The 20,902-nt window shown below is 39.0% G+C and overlaps 1 long non-coding RNA gene across 1 annotated transcript in view; it reads right to left on the reverse strand.

Annotated features, from left to right (window-relative positions):
• Positions 1–13,092, reverse strand: part of LOC108636906 — a 45,803-nt gene extending 32,711 nt beyond the window's left edge. The window contains exon 1 of the long non-coding RNA XR_001918626.1: positions 12,999–13,092. This is a non-coding gene — a long non-coding RNA (uncharacterized LOC108636906). The remainder of the gene's footprint in view (positions 1–12,998) is intronic.

A 20,902-nucleotide genomic window follows, 5' to 3' on the forward strand; every position in this document is an offset into this window, starting at 1 on the left:
GAGGAGCCTGGTGGGCTGCAGTCCATGGGGTCGCTAAGAGTCGGACACGACTAAGCGACTTCACTTTCACTTTGCACTTTCTTGCATTGGAGAAGGAAATGGCAACCCACTCCAGTTTTCTTGCCTGGAGAATCCCAGGGACGGTGGAGCCTGGTGGGCTTCTGTCTGTGGGGTCGCACAGAGTCGGACACGACTGCAGTGACTTAGCAGCAGCAGTATTTTATTCCATTAATCTTTGTAGTCACATGTAATAATGTTTTTAAGTGTTGATAATGTTTGAATCTTGTCCTGAGAAATGACTGTGCATCTATCTTTTATCTGTATCTCATCCTGAGAAAGATAAGTAATTGCTCAGCTTAGTGTTGTAATAAACCAAATGCTAAGTATCAGTATTTCAGATATACTATTTAATACCTGTTACTGAGTGTCATATTTATATCAGGTGAAAATAACTCTAAGTAAAAAACATAATTACATAGGATACTAAGAAAATTTAATCTTTTGGCATCAGTGAAATGAACTTAACAGTATTATATTTAGCTACCCTATTTAAAACCTCTAACATAACAAAATCTTTTTGTAGTTTTATGGCATCCTCCAAGGAATGACTGAATAATTATTCAAAATAATGAATAATTATTTTCTGATTGCACTGCAGATCTAGTTCATTAGGACTGAGGTAGAATGAGTTTGCACATTTTGAGTAGAATGAGTTTGCACATTTTGAATTAGACTACAGAAGGGTACAAGTAGTAAATGAACCTTGGTACAATTTCCAGATTGGTATGTGAAAACCCAAAAGACACCCTTTGTCCATAATCATTTCTTCAAATACTAAAGAGTTGATAATGCTTCTGTTCTAAATGAATATGCTAAAATTGGAAGGCTGAAGAACAAATCTTTTTTAGTCACAAGGTCAGTAAACAAAAATCACCATTTGTCCACAATTCCAGCAGATTAGGAGTTTTCCATGACCTCCACAGCCTGCTTACTAATGGGGTCATTATCACAACAATGACCTCAAGTCCTCCTCATTTTCTGTGTCATAATATTGTAGTTGAGTTCTTTGAATAAAACAGATAGCTAGATTGTATTTTGAAATCCTATTTAATAATCTTTGTATTTCAAAAGACCAGTTTAATCCATTTTCACTTATCATGATCACTCACATATTTGGTTTAATTTCTGTCATATTGTATTATATTTTCTTGTTCCTGGGCTTTTTGTTTGTTCCCTCTCTGACTTTGCTTATTTTCTTTTATTTATTTATTTTTTTGATTGATTGAAATTTCTTTACTCACATTTCCCCGCTAGGGATTTAAGGGATTCTGATTGTACTTGACTGAAAATCTAAAATTAGTCACTGTTTCTTCCTCCTTAGAATGTAAGGACTCTGATTACAACCTTACTACCCATGCTAATTTGGGTTGTTTCTCAAGTTTCATTGTATTGTTTTCCAAGCTCCATAAAAGGGATTCTTCTTTTTCTTTCTTATATAGTCAACTATTAATTTATATATTGTTTTGCTCATATTATTCTTACAAGCCCACACTTTACTCTGGTTTCATTTTCCTATTTACTTTTATAAAATTTTCTTCAAGGATCTGAGTGCAATAAACTTATTCTTTGGTTGTTTGGAAGGGATTTTCTTTTTTCTTTATTCTTGAAGATAATTTATCTGGGCAAGAGTTATAGACTGACAGTTACTTTTCCTCAATATGTTGAAATTATTATTCTATCATCTTATGACAATATAACAAGTCTTCAGTCAGTCAGTTGAATTTTTTTCCATTATAAATAGACTGTCTTTTCCTTTTCAGTTCAGCTCAGTTCACTTCAATCACTCGGTTGTGTCTAATTCTTTGTGACCCCATGGACAGGCTTCCCTGACCCCATGGACAGGCTTTCTGGTCCATCACCAACTCCCAAAGCTTGGTCAAACTGATGTCCATTGAGTCAGTGATGCCATCAAACCATCTCATCCTCCGTCGTACTCTTCTCCTCCTGCCTTCAATCTTTCTCAGCATCAGGGTCTTTTCCAGTGACTCAGTTTTCCACCTAAGGTGGCCAGAGTATTGGAGCTTCAGCTTCAGCATCAGTCTTTAGAATGAATATTCAGGACTGATTTCCTTTAGGATTCACTGGCTTGATATCCTTGCTGTCCAAGCAACTCTCAAAAGTCTTTTCCAACACTATAGTTCAACAGCATCAATTCTTCAGCTGTCAGCCTTCTTAATGGTCCAAATCTCACATCCATATATAACTACTGGAAAACCATCAGTTCAGTTAAGTCACTCAGTTGTGTCTGACTCTTTGTGACCCCATGAATCGCAGCACGCCAGGCCTCCCTGTCCATCACCAACTCCAGGAGTTCACTCAGACTCATGTCCATCGAGTCAGTGATGCCATCCAGACATCTCATCCTCTGTCGTCCCCTTCTCCTCCTGCCCCCAATCCCTCCCAGCATCAGAGTCTTTTCCAATGAGTCAACTCTTCGCATAAGGTGGCCAAAGTACTGGAGCTTCAACTTTAGCATAATTCCTTCCAAAGAAATCCCAGGGCTGATCTCCTTCAGAATGGACTGGTTGGATCTCCTTGCAGTTCAAGGGACTCTCAAGATTCTTCTCCAACACCACAGTTCAAAAGCATCAATTCTTCAGCACTCAGTTTTCTTCAGAGTCCAACTCTCACATCCATACATGACTACTGGAAAAACCACAGCCTTGACTAGACAGACCTTAGTCTGCCAGGAGCCAGCGTGAGAAACTCCGCCCTTGGCAAAGGTCATGAGAAAGGAGGCTTGGCATACGCAAAGGCAGGATCAAGCCTCAACAAACCCCCTGTTCCCAAGCATCGACCCCCAAAACCAGAGTCTGTTTTATGCTCTCACCTATACCTCTGACTTTACAGGGGGCTCTCCCCCATCACCATTTCTCTTGGAGAAGGAGTTAACTTGCAGCTCCAGTTAGTAAAAATTTCTAGGCGTGACAAGAGTGTTTCAACTTACAAACTCCTCTGAAGTTTCTCTAGCCTGCCTGAGCAGGTTCGTCCGGCCACATGTGATTGTTTACAGCCTCCCAACCATGAGAGGCACTAGATGCTTTAAAACTTTCTATATACAGATTCTTTTGAAAAGTTAGAAAATTATTAGTATAGTATAGTGGGTTCATTAGGAATTATATTGGTGAAGGGTTTTTCATTTATTGTGCCAATAATTCTGCTAATTCCCTGCCCTGGGTGTGACAAGGGTGTCTCAGGTCAAACCTCTCTGCTGACAGACTAGCTTGTGTGACAACCTCTCAACCATAAACAGCACAGAGAGTTAGGAGTATTTTGAAAGTCTTAATTAGCATAGGGCTTTTCTCACTGTTGAGTCAATGATTGCCGCCAGGCCTCCATATCCTTAGGTACCTGGGAATATATTAATGTATTTGGAATATAGAAAAGGAAATATAGTAGTTTTTGATGTTAGCAATACTAGACTTTTTGAGTTAATGAATTTTCTCTTCTGTTATAGATCACTGTACTTTGTTATAAATGACTGTGTCCTTGCTATGTAAAAATGTAACTTTATCATTATCTTAAGACTAAATAGATCTTAAGGGGAATACTGGTGAAGGGTTTTCATTTGTTGAGCCAATATTTGCTGCTAAATCTCCACATTCCTTGCCCTTATAATGAATATAACTAGCATATAGGAGAAATAAGTATTAACCTTTAAGATTAATCATGTTAAACCTTAGACTAAGTAAATTCCTTTCTTGATTGTAACCCACTACACCCTCACCCTATAGGAATGCAACTTTATTTGGAGGGTGGTGCCTGGTTTAAGAAAAGATCACCCCTGGAAAAAATAAGTTTTCTGGTTGACTGACTGTTATCAGAAAGGGCCATAAAATGTCAGCAGGCCTCATGCCCAGAAGATGATGTAAAACCCATAAGACCTTTGTATAATTTTATATGAAGCACCTGATTGTGACAAGGGTCAGGTCTGCTGACCCCCGTGTGACTCTGTATTCATCCCTATGTATAACAAAATGTATATAAACAAACCTAAAAAATAAAGAAATCAGATCAGTTTCTGGAAAGACTGAATCCCCCGTGTTCTTTCTTGCTCCCCATTTTTCTGGCTGAATTCCCATCTGGTACATGGGTACTCAACAAGCCTACTAATTCTGCCTGGGCTTCTAAGATCGGACCGGGGAGGCCTCAGTGTCTCCTCCCCTTCGGGAGAACGGAAAGACGCTTGGGGCCTACGTAGGTGGTGTTTGGTATTCCACGTAAACCAAATTATTCAGCCTCTTTTCTCCACTAATTTTCCTACTACACTATCCGTTTCTCTCTATATATCTGTAATCAAATTAAGTTTTTTCCTAGGACACCTTCTCCGTCTCCCCTTCGAATTACCCTGGATCCACCGGGGCTGGATCCCTGGCATTAGTTGGCAATGTAATGTCTCTGCTTTTGAATATGCTATCCAGGTTGGTCATAACTTTCCTTCCAAGGAGTAAGCGTCTTTTAATTTCATGGCTGCAGTCACCATCTGCAGTGATTTTGGAGCCCCCCAAAATAAAGTCTGACACTGTTTCCACTGTTTCCACTGTTTCCCCTGTTTCCCATCTATTTCCCATGAAGTGATGGGACCGGATGCCATGATCTTACTTTTCTGAATGTTGAGCTTTAAGCCAACTTTTTCACTCTCCTCTTTCACTTTCATCAAGAGGCTTTTTAGTTCCTCTTCACTTTCTGCCATAAAGGTGGTATCATCTGCATATCTGAGGTTATTGATATTTCTCCCAGCAATCTTGATTCTGGCTTGTGTTTCTTCCAGTCCAGCGTTTCTCATGATGTACTCTGCACAGAAGTTAAATAAGCAGGGTGACAATATATAGCCTTGACGTATTCCTTTTCCTATTTGGAACCAGTCTGTTGTTCCATGTCCAGTTCTAACTGTTGCTTCCTGACCTGCATACAGATTTCTCAAGAGGCAGGTCAGGTGGTCTGGTATTCCCATCTCTCTCAGAATTTTTCACAGTTTATTGTGATCCACACAGTCAAAGGCTTTGGCATAGTCAATAAAGCAGAAGTAGATGCTTTTCTGGAACTCTTTTGCTTTTTCCATGATCCAACGGATGTTGACAATCTGATCTCTGGTTCCTCTGCCTTTTCTAAAACCAGCTTGAACATCAGGGAGTTCATGGTTCACATATTGCTGAAGCCTGGCTTGGAGAATTTTGAGCATTACTTCACTAGCGTGTGAGATGAGTGCAATTGTGCAGTAGTTTGAGTATTCTTTGGCATTGCCTTTCTTTGGAATTGGAATGAAAACTGACCTTTTCCAGTCCTGTGGCCACTGCTGAGTTTTCCAAAGTTGCTGGCATACTGAGTGCAACTCTTTGGTAGCATCATCTTTCAGGATTTGAAATAGCTCAACTGGAATGCCATCACCTCCACTGGCTTTGTTGGTAGTGATGCTTTCTAAGGCCCGCTTGACTTCACATTCCAGGATGTCTGGCTCTAGGTGAGTGATCACACCATCGTGATTATATTGGTCGTGAAGATCTTTTTTGTACAGTTTTTCTGTGTATTCTTGCCACCTCTTCATTATATCTTCTGCTTCTTTTAGGTCCATACTATTTCTGTCCTTTATTGAGCCCATCTTTGCATGAAATGTTCCCTTGGTATCTCTAATTTTCTTGAAGAGATCTCTAGTCTTTCCCATTCTGTTCTTTTCCTCTATTTCTCTGCATTGATCACTGAAGAAGGCTTTCTTATCTCTTCTGGCTATTCTTTGGAACTCTGCATTCAGATGCTTGTATCTTTTCTTTTCTCCTTTGCTTTTTGCTTTTCTTCTTTTCACAGCTATTTCTAAGGCCTCCTCAGACAGCCATTTTGCTTTTTTGCATTCCTTTTCCATGGGGATGGTCTTGATCCCTGTCTCCTATACAAAGTCACAAACCTCATTCCATAGTTTATCAGGCACTCTATCTATCAGATCTAGGCCCTTGAATCTATTTCTCACTTCCACTGTATAGTCGTAAGGGATTTGATTTAGGTCATACCTGAATGGTCTAGTGGTTTTCCTTACTTTCTTCAATTTGAGTCTGAATTTGGTAATAAGGAGTTCATGATCTGAGCCACAGTCAGCTCCTGGTCTTGTTTTTGTTGACTGTATAGAGCTTCTCCATCTTTGGCTACAAAGAATATAATCAATCTGATTTCGGTGTTGACCATCTGGTGATGTCCATGTGTAGAGTCTTCTCTTGTGTTGTTGGAAGAGGGTGTTTGCTATGACCAATGCATTTTCTTGGCAAAACTCTATTAGTCTTTGCCCTGCTTCATTCCGTATTCCAAGGCCAAATTCGCCTGTTACTCCAGGTGTTTCTTGACTTCCTACTTTTGCATTCCAGTCCCCTATAATGAAAAGGATATCTTTTTTGAGTGTTAGTTCTAAAAGGTCTTGTATTCAGGCATTTGTCGGGAAAGTAATATCTCTGCTTTTTAATATGCTGTCTAGGCTGGTCGTAGCTTTTCTTCCAAGGATCAAGTGTCTTTTAATTTCATGGCTGCAGTCACCATCTGAGGTGATTTTGGAGCCCAAGAGATTAAAGTCTGTCACGGTTTCCTCATCTATTTGCCATGAGGTGATGGGACCAGATGCCATGATCTTAGTTTTTTTAATGTTGAGTTTTAAGCCAGCTCTTTCACTCTACTCCTTCACTTTCATCAAGAGGCTCTTTAGTTCCTCTTCGTTTTCTGCCATAAGGGTGGTGTCATCTGCATATCTGAGGTCACTGATATTTCTCCCTACAGTCTTAATTTCAGCTTTTGCTTCATCCAGTCCAGCATTTCACATGATATACTCTGCATGTAAGTTAAATAAGCAAGGTGACAATATACAGCCTAAGTACTCTTTTTCCAATTTGGAACCAGTCAGTTATTCCCAGTCTGGTTTTAACTGTTGCTTCTTGACCTGCATACAGATTTCTAAAGAGGCAGGCAAGGTGGTCTGGTATTCCCATCTCTTGAAGAATTTTCCTCATTTTTTGTGATCTACACAGTTAAAGGCTTTAATGGAATCAATGAAGCAGAAGTAGATGCTTTTCTGGTGGCATTTTCTTGCTTTATCTATGATCCTCCTGATGTTGGCAATTTGATCTCTGGTTCCTCTGCCTTTTCCAAATACAGCTTGTACATCTGGAAGATCTCAGTTCATGTACTGTTGAAGCCTGGCTTGGAGAATTTTGAGCATTACTTTGCTAGCCAGTGAGATGAGTGTTATTGTGCTGTAGTTGGAGTGTTCTTTTGCCCTTCTTTGGGATTGGAATGAAAACTGACCTTTTCCAGTCCTGTGGCCACTGCTGAGTTTTCCAAATTTGCTGGCATATTGAATGTAGCACTTTAACAGCATCATCTTTAAGGACTTGAGATTGATCAGCTGGAATTCCATCACCTCCACTAGTTTTGTTTGTAGTGATGCTTCCTAAGGTCCACTTGACTTTGAACTCCAGGATGTCCAGCTCTAGGTGAGTGAACACACCATCATGCTTATCTGGGTCATTAAAATATTTTTTTGTTTAGTTTGTCCGTGTATTCTTGCTCTTTCTGTGAGGTTGCTCTGTCATGTCCGACCCTTTGTAAACCCATGGACTGTAGCCTACCAGGCTCCTCAGTCCATGGAATTTTCCAGGCAAGAGTACTGGAGTGGGTTGTCATTTCCTTCTCTAGGATATATTATAATATATAATAATAATAAGATAATATATTCTTGCTACTTCTTCTTAATATCTTCTGCTTCTATTAGGTCCATACCATTTCTGACCTTTATTGTGTCCATCTTTGCATGAAATGTACCCTGGTATCTCTAATTTTCTTGAAGAGCTCTCTAGTGTTTCCCATTCTATTGTTTTCCCCTACTTTGCATTGATCATTTAGGAAGGCTTTCTTAGCTCTCCTCACTATTCTTTCAAACTCTGCATTCAGATGGGTATGTCTTTCCTTTTTCCTTCACTGTTGCTTCTCTTCTTTTCTCATCTATTTGTAAGGCCTTGTAAAGCAACCATTTTGCCTTTTCTCATTTCTTTTTCTTGGGAATGGTTTTGATCACCACCTGTACAATGTTACAAATCTCCATCCATAGTTCTTCTGGCACTCTATCAGATCTAATCCCTCATACCTACTTGTCACTTCCACTGTATAATCGTAAGGGATTTGGTTTAGGTCATACCTGTATAATCTAGCGGTTTTCCCTACTTTCTTCAATTTATGTCTGAATTTGGCAGTGAGTTCATGATCTGAGCCACAGTCTGCTCCCAGTTTTGTTTTTGCTGACTATATAGAGCTTCTCCTCTTTGACTGCAAAGAATATAATCAATATGATTTTGGTATTGACCATCTGGTGATGTCCATTTGTAGACTTGTTTCTTGTGTTGTTGGAAGACGGTGTTTGTTATGACCAGGGCGTTTTCATGACAAAACTCGGTTAGCCTTTGCCCTGCTTCATTTTGTACTCCAGGGTCAAACTTGCCTGTTATTCCAGGTATCTCTTGACTTCCTACTTTTTCATTCCAGTTCTCTATAATGAAAAGGACATCTTTCCTTTGGTGTTAGTTCTAGGTCTTGTGGGTCTTCATAGAACCCTTCAACTTCAACTTCTTTGACATTAGTGGTTGGGGCATAGAGTTGGATTACTGTGATATTGAATGGTTTGCCTTGGAAACAAACCAAGATCATTCTGTCATTCTTGAGATTGCACCCAAAAATGCATTTCAGACTCTTTCATTGAGTTTCATTGACACCATTTCTTCTAAGGGATTTTCGCTCACAGTAGTGGATATGATGGTCATCTGAATTAATTCTCCCATTCCAGTGCATTTTAGTTCACTGATTCCTAAAATGTCAATGTTCACTCTTGCCATCTCCTATTTGACCATGTCCAGTTTACCCTAAGAGAAGGAAGTGGCAACCCACTCCAGTACCCTTGCCTGGAAAATCCCATGGATGGAGGAGCCTGGTAGGCTGCAGTCCATAGGGTTGTTGAGAGTCAGACATGACTGAGTGACTTCAATTTCACTTTTCACTTTTGTGCATTGGAGAAGAAAATGGCAACCCACTCTAGTGTTCTTGCTTGGAGAATCCCAGGGAAGGGGGAGACTGGTGGGCCGCCATCTATGTGGTCACACAGGGTCGGACTCGACTGAAGCGACTTAGCAGCAGCAGTTTACCTTGGTTCATGGACCTAACAGAAGCAGAAGATATTAAGAAGAGGTGGCAAGAATAAACAGAGGAACTATACAAAAGGGATCTTCATGACCCAGATGATCACGATGGTGTGATCACTCACCTAGAGCCAGACATCCTGGAATGTGAAGTCAAGTGGGCCTTAGGAAGCATCACTACAAACAAGGACTCTTGAGAGTCCTTTGGACTGCAAGGAAATCCAACCAGTCCATCCTAAAGGAAATCAGTCCTGAATATTCATTGGAAGGATTGATGTTGAAGCTGAAACTCCAATACTTTGGCCACCTGATGCGAAGAGCTGACTTATTTGAAAAGACCCTGATGTTGGGAAAGATTGAAGGTGGGAAGAGAAGGGGAAGACAGAGGATGAGATGGTTGGATGGCATCACCAACTCAATAGACATGAGTCTGAGTAAACTCTGTGAGTAGGTGATGAACAGAGAGGCCTGGCGTGTTGTAGTCCATGGGGTCACAGAATCAGACACGACTGAGCGACTGAACTGAACTGAACTGAACATTCTCCCGTCAGCGGTTGTTCAGTGGTTAGTTGCTATTTGGAGTTCTCACAGGAGAATATGAGTACATGTCCTTCTACTCCCTCATCTTGCAGTTTCTCTCTGTGGTTTCATTTTTGGTATATTCTAAATTTTTCCATCTGTCTTTCGTATTCTCTACTTCTGCATTTCATTTGAACTATAGAAAAGGGAACTTGGTGTATCTTCAGTTCGAAGACTCATGTCTTTTCTTTAGGTGTGCGTGTGTGTTTACTTCAATTCTAAAAAACTTCCAGACATTTTCTCCTCAAACATTGATGCATCTGTGTGCTTTCCTTGTGGAGCTGTTTTGAGATATGTTTGACCTGCTAATTATACCCTTCATGTCTTACAACCTGTCTTTTTTGTGTATTCTATATTTTTAATCTGTGTTTTCATAATATCCAGAGATTTATTTTCTAGGTCACTAGTTCTCTTTTCACTATTTAAACAATTTCTGAGTTTTAAATTCCTATGACTATAATGACTATATTCATTAATAAAGATATACTTGGTTCTTTTAAATATTTGCTTCTTTTCCACAATGGTTTGTACACGAATGTGATTTTTACTACTCCTTTCCTCTGTGTGATCACTAAAACAAATTTGTAGACTTTATAAAATTGCTCTGTTACCTCAAGCTCTTAGCCTGTTAATTCTCTAGTTTATTGTGTCTGGTAACATGAAAAGGTTTCCATGAAGCAATTTTACAGTTTCTTTTCTTCCCTGCTGGGTGTCCCAAATTGTAATAGTTACGGATAATTTTAAATTAAGGCCTTACACTATATTGTTGTTGTTTAGTCACTAAGCCATGTCCTACTCTTTGGTGACCCCCATGGACTGCAGCCTTGGCATCCCCCATGTGTCTCAACATTAAAGAGTTCACCTGCAATGCAGAGACACGGGTTTGATGCCTGGGTGGGGACAATCCCCTGGAAAAGGAAACGGCAACCCACTCCAGTATTCTCGCTGGAAAAATCCCATGAACAGAGGAGCCTGGTGCCGGAAGCCACCCCGGGAGATCCCACCCATGACAAGGGCATGTGGAAGAGAACTGTTAAGCAAGGCTTCAGGACTCAACGGGCTCCCTAGGCTTTCTCGAGCATCTACCCCCAAACCAGAATCTGTCTGTTTTACTATTTCATGACTCTCACCAACTCCTCTGACATTAACAGGGGGCTATCCCCGACCACCTTTCTCTAGAGAAAGTCAACTTAGGGCTATAGCTAATAAGTCTCCTGGACATGAGAGGAATATTTCAAATCAAACCCCCTCTGTTAGCATTCTAGCTTGCTTGGCAGGTATATCCAGACTCTTGCAGCTACATATATGATTATTCACAGTCTCCCAACTGTGAGGGGCACGAGAAGCCTAAAACATAGAGCCTTTCAAAGAGTTAAAAGTTATGAGAGTAGTGCTGATGTAGGATTTCATTATTGGGCCAATGCATGTTGCTAAGTTACCGTATCTCTTATCCACTGTGCACCTGGCAGTGCATTAGTTAACATAGTTGGAAAGTAAGAAAAACAAGTGTAGCCTTGAAATTAACCACATCAGACTTTTGAGCTAATTGGTTCTTTCTTGTAACTCACTGCACCTTTGCTCTGTGAGAAATGTAACCTGTTTAATACTTTCTGAGGCTGACATAGATTAGAAATATAAAGAAAAAACATTTCAAGGGAAAATAACTTTTCTGGTTGAACAGCCTTTATCAAAAGAGGGTCATAAAATGTCCACAGGCCTCCAAGGCCAGAAGATAATGTACACAAAATTGTCTATGGGAAAGGTTTGCAGAAAAAATCCTGGTTTCGATAAAGACAAAACAGATGTAATGTTTGGGCTGACTCTGTATGACTTTGCATCTTTCATTTCCCTCTATGTACAAGTAAAGGTATAAAAGACCTTTTTAAAAAATAAAAAAAAATGGGCCTCACTTGAAGAAGCTTAGTCACCCCGTGTCTTTCTTTCTTTTTTTTTTTTCTTTCTCTCTCTTACTTTCTTTTTCAGGCTGATCCCTTGGAGCATAGAGGCTCCCTGCATTCACTTTCCTGCCTGAGCTTCTAAGACTTTATTAGCTTCCTGTGTAAACCAAGGAATATCAGCCTCTTTCTCTCTTGTTTTCTTATCTACAACATTCTTCCCTTATCTCTCTCCAAATCATCTGCCGACACCGTTTTTCCTTCAGGTTCCCGTGGATTCTGCGGGGCTGGACCCCGGCAGCCTGGTGGGCTACAGTCCCTGGGGTCGTGAAGGATCAGAGAGGACTGAGCACAGAGGAGCAGGAATACGGACAGTCCCCCGCCAGGCTCCTCTGTCCAGGGGACTTCCCAGGCAAGAATAATGGTGTGGGCTGCCACTTCCTTCTCCAGGGGATCTTCCCGACCCAGGAATCAAAACCACGTCTCATGTGTCTCCTGCATTGGCAAGTGGGTTCTTTAACCAGTGAGCCACCTATGGGGTATTATAAATTCAATCCTCTATACTACCCCTCAATGAGACCACTGGTGGGAATGGTGTTAAGATCTCAATTTCTTAGAATTTGAAGCACACCCAAGTCATAAAACTAGGCAAGTGACTAGCTACTTTGCATCCTCCCAAAATTTCATGAATGAAGTTTTTCTAGTTTCCTTTTCGTAGAAATATAAAATATGGTCCCCTTTGTGTTATCCTATATTTTTTCAGAGTGCTTAGTTCCAGTTCCTTTTGAATTCAAGGCTGTATCCTAAAGTTAGCCAAGCCACTGTAAAAACATTAAAACCCCAATTCCTAATTTAATTGTGAGTAGAACTTCCCCTTCTGGGGAACTAGAAGATTAATCAATCTTCCTATTGAAGACAACTTTAAAAGTGCTACAATAAAAAAATTATATTCTTAAAAGCATCTAAAAAATAATATACAAGATATTGAAGAAATACTGGATATAGATTGAGAATAGAGGATAAGAATTCAGAGATTTACATTTGCTCAGGGAACATTAGCTGATTCAGAAAAGATAGCTGAGAAAGATTTCCATCTCTACCTTTTGTTTTATTCAGGCCTTTGGTGGATTGGATGAGGATCACCCATATTGGGGAGGACAACCCACTTTACTCAATCTACCCATAAAATGTTAATCTTGTCTAGAAACATCCTCACAGACACACCCAGAAATATGTTTATCCAAATATCTGGGGATCACAGCCCAGTCAAGATGACACATATAATTACTTACAATTTGGTTCCTACCTGTAACCAATGTTGAGAAACACTGCTCTGGATACTGCAAAGAATGAAGTTTGAAGTATCTTTCTTTCTTCAGGTCTCTAAAACTTTCTTCAAGTATTAGTAATTAACAGTCATCTCAATGGTCAAGTGCTTCTCACAATAAGTGAAAACAAGTTTAGGGAGTGGTCAGTTAAATAGGTCAGCTTGGGATAGAGAAATTGGAGGAAGTGATATTTTAACAAATGTTTGCCTTATGTAGATTTAGAAACATATTCACTCTTTTCCATATCCCCACATAAAAGAAGCAAATTCTAAACACAGGATTTTGATCTCTTAAGCAACGAACTACTTCAAAATTCTAATGCAGGTTTGTTACATTGAACAAGAAAGATGACTTTAATTTTCTTGCATAATTTGAAAACTTGCCATTCGATTACTAAATATTTAAAAACTTTTCAGTATGTTCCCTCTTGTATTCTTATAAACCTTTTATGAGTTGGGAAAAAAAATCAGTGTAGCATTCATGAATAAGTAAGCACAAAGACTGCCTTGGTGCAAATTCAATGATCATCACTATTTTGTTTTGTCATTTGGCAGCAAGAATAGACTTAACATCTAAACATAATCAGCATTGAATTTGTGATGTTTTATCCTACAGCTCTAAATTTCAAAATACAGAATTTGAATCTGTTTATCCTCTCATAGTATAGTTAGGCACTAGAAGCAACCGTAGAGTGTGAATCCTGTTTCCTGTTGGCAAACTGTGGATCAGTTCTCCACTTGGTAAAGCATCTTTGCCACAGCAACGGGAAAAATGTGCATGAAGAAATTAGTAAATCTAGTGATACATTCTTATCTTAATCAAAAATCGATTTCTGACAATGTTCTGGTTAAAATTAAGCTAAGCTCGGGGCTAACCACCCCTGGAAGGTCAGAAAACAACCTCTGAACAGACTTAGACCACCTGAACTCTAAATTCAATTTTCTTATTCTGTTTGAGTTAACTTTGGGAATGTTATAGATGCAAGTCTCTTTTTTATTAATTTATACAACAGAAAATGGCAATATATACCTCAGAGGGTTTTCACAAATATTAAATGATATAACCTGTTTAAAATCAACAGTACAGCTTTAGAGATGTACTCAGTGGATGCTTGTTCCCTCCATCTCTCTTCCAGTTTTCTACTACTTTTCCTCTTCCCCAGGTAGAATGTACTTTGGACTTCACTTGTTGTCTAAATCTGTGAGTTGGATAATGCTGTGTAATAGTATGAGGCTGAGGTTGACCTAAAATGGGAGAAAGAAAACAATCATGTCCAGTTACAATACTGGATAGAAATTAAACTGAGAGGTACAGTGAGTCCAGGTAAACTGAAAGCTCTTGAGAATCATAGTAATGTGAGCATACCAAGATGTCTGTTGTTTGAACTGAGTTATTGCTGTATTTATCAACATTAGAGACACTGGAAAACTGAGAAAGATTTCCTTGATAAATTATTGGAGCTAATTTGCAAATATTCTTAGAGGCTGGAGTCCAACACATGAGTTGATTAAATTTGACTATTATAACTGTTCCCCATAGCTTTTTATTGCCATCAGGTTTTCCTTATTTCAACCTATCCTTCCCACATTGGTACTTGAATATTATCTCCCTCCAAAAAATCAAAAAACAAATATCTATACAACACTTTAAATTTACAATTTTGCTTAACTCCCAAAATTCCATTAACATTGTAGAAAACGGGTAAAATGACAACAAATGGGTGTGGCTCTTCCTCACCAAAACCCCATCCTACCTCTCAAAAGTCACCTATTGTACAGACTTTTTAAAAATTATGGTAATGAATACATTACAGGACTTCCCTGTAGCTCAACCGGTAAAGAATCTTCCTGCAGTGCAGGAAAACAGGATTCTATCCCTAGGTCAGGAAGATGCTCTGGAGAAGGGAATGGCAGTCCACTCCAGTATTCTTGGCTGGAGAATCCCATGGACAGAGAAGCCTGGCAGGCTACAGTTTGTGGGGTCGCAAAGAGTTGGACACAACTGAATGACTAAGACAAGACATACATTACAAGGGCTTCCCAGGTGATGTTAGTGGTAAAGAACCCACCTGCCAGTGCAGGAGACATAAAGAGATGTGGGTCAAGAAGATCCCCTGGAGGAAGGCATGACAACACACTCCAGTATTCTTGCCCAGAGAATCCCATGGACAGAGGAACCTGGTGGGCTACAGTCTATGCAGTCTCAAAGAGTCAGGTACTACTGAAGCAACTTAGCATGCACACACACACACATTACAAAACTTACCATCTTTAAGTGTATATAGTCCAGTAATGTTATATATGTTCACTCTATTGAGTAACCAATCTCCAATATACTTTTCATCTTGCAAAATTGAAACTCTATACCCAGTAAATCATAACTCCTCATTATCCTTTCCCTCTACTCTCTGGCAACAGCCATTCTACTTTCAGGTTTTTTATTTTGACTACTCTAAGTACCTTGTGTTTGTGTTCAGTCACTTCCGTCATATCTGACTCCTTGTGACCCCGTGGACTGTAGCCCTCAAGGCTCCTCTGTCCATAGGATTCTCCAGGCAAGAATACTGGAGTGGGTTGCCATGCCTTCCACTAGGGGATCCTCCCAACCCAGGGACACAACCCGAGTCTCTTGCATTGGGGGCATATTCTTTACCGTGAGCTGCCAGGGAAGCCCCACTCTGAGTATCTTATATCGGTGGAATCATATAATGTTTGTCTTTTTGTAATCACTTTCTCTCTCTTAGTATAATGTCCTCAAGGTTCATCCATGTTGTAGCATGTGCCAGAGCTTCGTTTCTTTTTAGAGTAATATTCCACTGAATGTGTATATCATATTTTGCTTATCCATTCACTTATCAGTGGACACTTGGGTTGCTTCCACCCTTTGGGTATTGTAAGTAATGCTGTTATGAACTTGGGAATACATCTATCTCTTCAAGATCCTGCCTTTAAATATTTTGGGTATAGGTCCAGATGTAGAATTGCAGGATCATACAGTAATTCTATTTTTAATTTTTTAAGGAATCACTAAACTATTTCTCATAGTGGTTGTACCAATTTACATTCCCACCAACAGTCCACAAGTGCTTCAATTTCTCCACAACTTTGTCAACACTTACTATGTTCTGTTTTTTGGGCAGCAGATATCCCAGTGGGTTTCAGGTGCTATCTAATTGTGATTTTGAGTTGTTGTTGTTCAGTCATTATGTCATGTCCGACTATTTGCGATCCCATGGACTGCAGCATGCCAGGTTTCCCTGTTTTTCGCTGTCTCCTAGAGTTTGCTCAGATTCATGTCCACTGAGTTGGTGATCCTCTATAACCATCTCATCCTCTGCTGCCCCCTTATCCTTTTGCTTTCAATCTTTCCCAGCATCAGGGTCTTTTCCAATGAGTCAGCTCTTTGCACCAGGTGGGCAAAGTATTGGAGCTTCACCATCAGTCCTTCCAATGAATATTCTGGGATTATTTTCTTTAGAATTGACTAGTTGGATCTCCTTGCAGACTAAGGGACTCTCAAGAGTCTTCTTTAGCACCACAGTTCCAAAGTATAAATTCTTTGGTGCTCAACCTTCTTTATGGTCCAACTGTCACATGTATACATGACTACTGGAAAAACTATAGCTTTAACTATACGGATCTTGGTCGGCAAAGTGATATCTTTGCTTTTTAATATGCTGTCTAGGTTTGTCATAGCTTTCCTTCCAAGGAGCAAGCATCTTTTAGTTTTATGGATGCAGTTACCATGAGCAGTGATTTTGGACACCAAGAAAATAAAATCTGTCACTGCTTCCACTTTCCCCCGTTCTATTTGCCATGAAGTGATGGGACCAGATGCCATGATTTTATTTTTTCATGTTGAGTTTTAAGCCAGCATTTTAGTGATGTGGAGCATCTTTTCATGTGCTTCTTGATAATTAAGTATCTTCTTTGGAGAAATGTCTATTCTTTTGTCCATTTTTAAGTGGGTTGTTTTTTGTTGTTGAGTTGTAAAAGTTCTTTTTATTTATTTTTTAATTGAAGGATAATTGCTTTACAGAATTTTGTTGTTTTCTATCAAACCTCAACATGAATCAGCCATAGGTGTACATATATTTCCTCCCTTTTAAAGCTCAGTCCCATCTCCTTCCCCATCCCACCCCTCTAGGTTGATAAAGAGCCCCTGTTTGAATTTCCTGAGGCATATAGCAAATTCCTGTTGGCTATCTATTTTACATATGGTAATGTAAGCTTACTCCTTGGAAGGAAAGTTATGACCAGCCTGGATAGCATATTGAAAAGCAGAGACATTACTTTGCCAACAAAGGTCTGTCTAGTCAAGGCTATGGTTTTTCCTGTGGTCATGTATGGATGTGAGAGTTGGACTGTGAAGAAAACTGAGTGCTGAATAATTGATGCTTTTGAACTGTGGCATTGGAGAAGACTCTTGAGAGTCTCTTGGACTGCAAGGAGATCCAACCAGTCCATTCTGAAGGAGATCAGTCCTGGGATTTCTTTGGAAGGAATGATGCTAAAGCTGAAACTCCAATACTTTGGCCACCTCATGCGAAGAGTTGACCCATTAGTAAAGATTCTGATGCTGGGAGGGATTGGGGGCAGGAGGATAAGGGGACAACAGAGGATGAGATGGCTGGATGGCATCACCACCTTGATGGACATGAGTTTGAGCATACTCTGGGAGTTGGTGATGGATAGGGAGGCCTGGCGTGTTGCAATTCATGGGGTCACAAAGAGTCGGACACAACTGAGTGACTGAACTGAACTGAACTGAATATAAGTTTCCATGTTACTCTCTCCATACATCTCACCCTCTCCTCTCCTCATGTCCATAAGTCTATTCTCTATGTTGGTTTCTCCAATGCTGCCCTGTATATAAATTCTTCAGTACCATTTTTCTACAGTCCGTATATGTGCATTAGAATACGATATTTATCTTTCTCTTTATGACTCACTTCATGCTGTATAACAGGCTCTAGGTTCATCCACCTCATCAGAACTGACTCAAATGCATTCCTTTTTATGGCTGAGTAGTATTCCATTGTGTATATGCACCACAACTTCTTTATCCATTCATCTGTCGATGGATATCTAGGTTGCTTCTATGTTCTAGCTATTGTAAATAATGCTGCAATGAACAATGGGTTATGTGTGTCTTTTTTCACCCTGGTTTCCCTCAGGGTATTTGCCTAGGAGTGGGACTTCTGGGTCATACGGTGATAGGAGTTCTTCATATACTGTTGATATGTATCTCTTATCAGTTATATGATTTGAAAACATTTTCTCTCATTTGGTAGGGTGTCTTTCCCTGTGTTTGAAGTATCTTTTGATGAACAGAATATTAAAATTTTGATACAGTCCTATTTGTCTATTTTATCTTTTGTTGCCTGTGTCTTTGGTGTTATTGACTGGTTAATTTTTGACAAGAGAGTCAAGACTATTCAATGGGGGGAAAAGTCTCTTCAACAAATGATGCTAGGAGAACTTGATATCACATGCAAAAAAAAAAAAAAGAATGCAATTATACCCTACCTCACACTATATACAAAATTTAATTCAAAAAGGATCAGCATAGGAGCTAAAATTAAAATTCTTAGAAGAAAACATAGTAAGTCTTCATAATCTTGGATATCGCAATGGATTCTTAGCTAAAACACACACACAAAAAATCCTCTTACAACTCAACAACAACAACAAAAGAAAAACACTCCAATATTTTAAATGGCAAAGTACTTGTACAGACATTTCTCCAAAGAAGATATACAAATGGCCAAGAAGGACATGAAAAATGCTCAATATCTTTAACTATTAAGAAAATGCAAATAAAAACTATAATGAAGTACCACTTCACATCCACCAGGATGGCAATAATAATAATAATAATAATAAACAACAAAAAGAACAGAAATGGAACATAACAAGTGCTGGTGAGGATGTGGAGAAATTGGAAATTTTTGCACATTATTGGTAGTAAAGTAAAATGGCCCAGTCACTGTGGAAAACAGTTTTGTGGTTTCCTCAAAAGGTTGAAAATAGAGTTACCATGTGGTTCCACAGTTCCACTCCTAGGTGTATACCCGAAAGAAATGAAAACACTTTCTTCAATAAGCATATGTACATGCACATTCATAGCAGCACTCTTCACAATAGGGAAAAGGTGAAAATAACCGAAACGCCCATCAACAAATGAAGGGATAAACAAATTGTTATATATACATACTATAGAATATTATTCAGTGATAAAAAGGAGAAAAGTACTGATACAAGCTATGACGTGAATGAAATTCAAAAATATTATGAAAAGTCAAAGAACCCAGATACAAAAGATTGCATATTGCATGATTATATGTATATTAAATATCCCGAATAGAGATATCTATAGAGATGGAATATAAATTGATGGAGGATTGGCTAAGGTGGTGGAATAGAAAAACCCTGAGCTCACCTCCTTTCCCAGGCACACTAAAATCACAACTATTGCATAATAATAATTTATGAGAAAGATTGGAACCTACCAGAGAAGATTTACAGATAAAGATATAAGGAAGGAACCACAACAGAATAGACAGGAAAGGTGAAGACAATACAATCAAATCAAATCAAATCCCATACCCTGGGTGGGTAACTCACAAATGGGATAATAATCATAATTTCAGAGAGTTATCTCAAAGGGGTAAAAGGTACAAACCACATGTTAGGCTCCTCAACCCAGGGGTCTTGCACTGGGTTGACAGAACAACATGTTCCAAATGAAGGAACAAGATAAAACCCCAGAAGAAGTAAATGAAGTGGAGATAGGCAATCTACATAAGAAAGAGTTCAGGGTAGTGATTATTAAGACGATCAAAGAATTCAGGAGAAGAATGGACCCACAGAGTCAAAAATTAGTTTCTAACAAAGAGTTAAAAAAATATAAAGAACAACCAAACCGAGATGAAGAATATAACAACTGAAAAAAAAAAATACACTAGAAGGACTCAAGAGGAGAGTAAATGAAGTTGAGACCAAAAAGAAAGAAAAGGTCAATAAAACTCAGATCTGGTTCTTTGGAAAGAGAAATAAAAATTGATCAATCTTTAGCCAGACTCATCAAGTAAAAAAAAAAATTTAAAAGAGGGCTTAAGTCAATAAAATCAGGAATGAAAAAGAAGTTACAACCAACACAGCAGAAATACAAAGCCACATAAGAGACCACTACAAATAGCTATATGCCAATAAAATAGACAACCTAGAAGAAATGGACAAATTCCTAGAAATGTACCATCTCCCAATGTACAACCTCCCAAGAGCCAAAAAGAAATAGATAATATGAACAGATCAACTGCCAGTAATAATACTGAATCTACCATAGAACAACTCCTAACAAAAGTCCATGAATGATGGCTTCACAGTTGAGTTCTAATAAACACTTAGAGAAGAGTTAACACGTATCCTTGTCAAACTATTAACAAAAATTGCGGAAGGACGAAGGAACACTCCCAAACTCATTCTATAAGGCCAGCACTGCACTGATACCAAACCCAAAGATATTACAAAAAAAGAAAATTATGGGACACTATCACTGATGAACATAGATGCAAAACTCCTTGACAAAATATCAGCAAACCAAATCCAACAATACACTGAATGGTTCATACATGATCAAGTGGAAATTATCCCAGGGATGCAAGGATTCTTCAGTATTTTCAAAGGCCAATCAATATGATATACCATGTTAACAAATTGAAAAAAAAAATGACTGTCTCAATAGATGCTGAAAAAGCATATGACAAAATTCAATATCCATTTAGGATATAAACTCTCCAGAAAGTGGGCATAAAGGGAACATACCTCAACATAGTAAAGGTCATACATGACAAGCTTATAGCAAACATCATAGTCAATGG

Source organism: Capra hircus, chromosome 10 (assembly GCF_001704415.2).
Source record: "Capra hircus breed San Clemente chromosome 10, ASM170441v1, whole genome shotgun sequence".
Classification (NCBI taxonomy): domain Eukaryota; kingdom Metazoa; phylum Chordata; class Mammalia; order Artiodactyla; family Bovidae; genus Capra; species Capra hircus.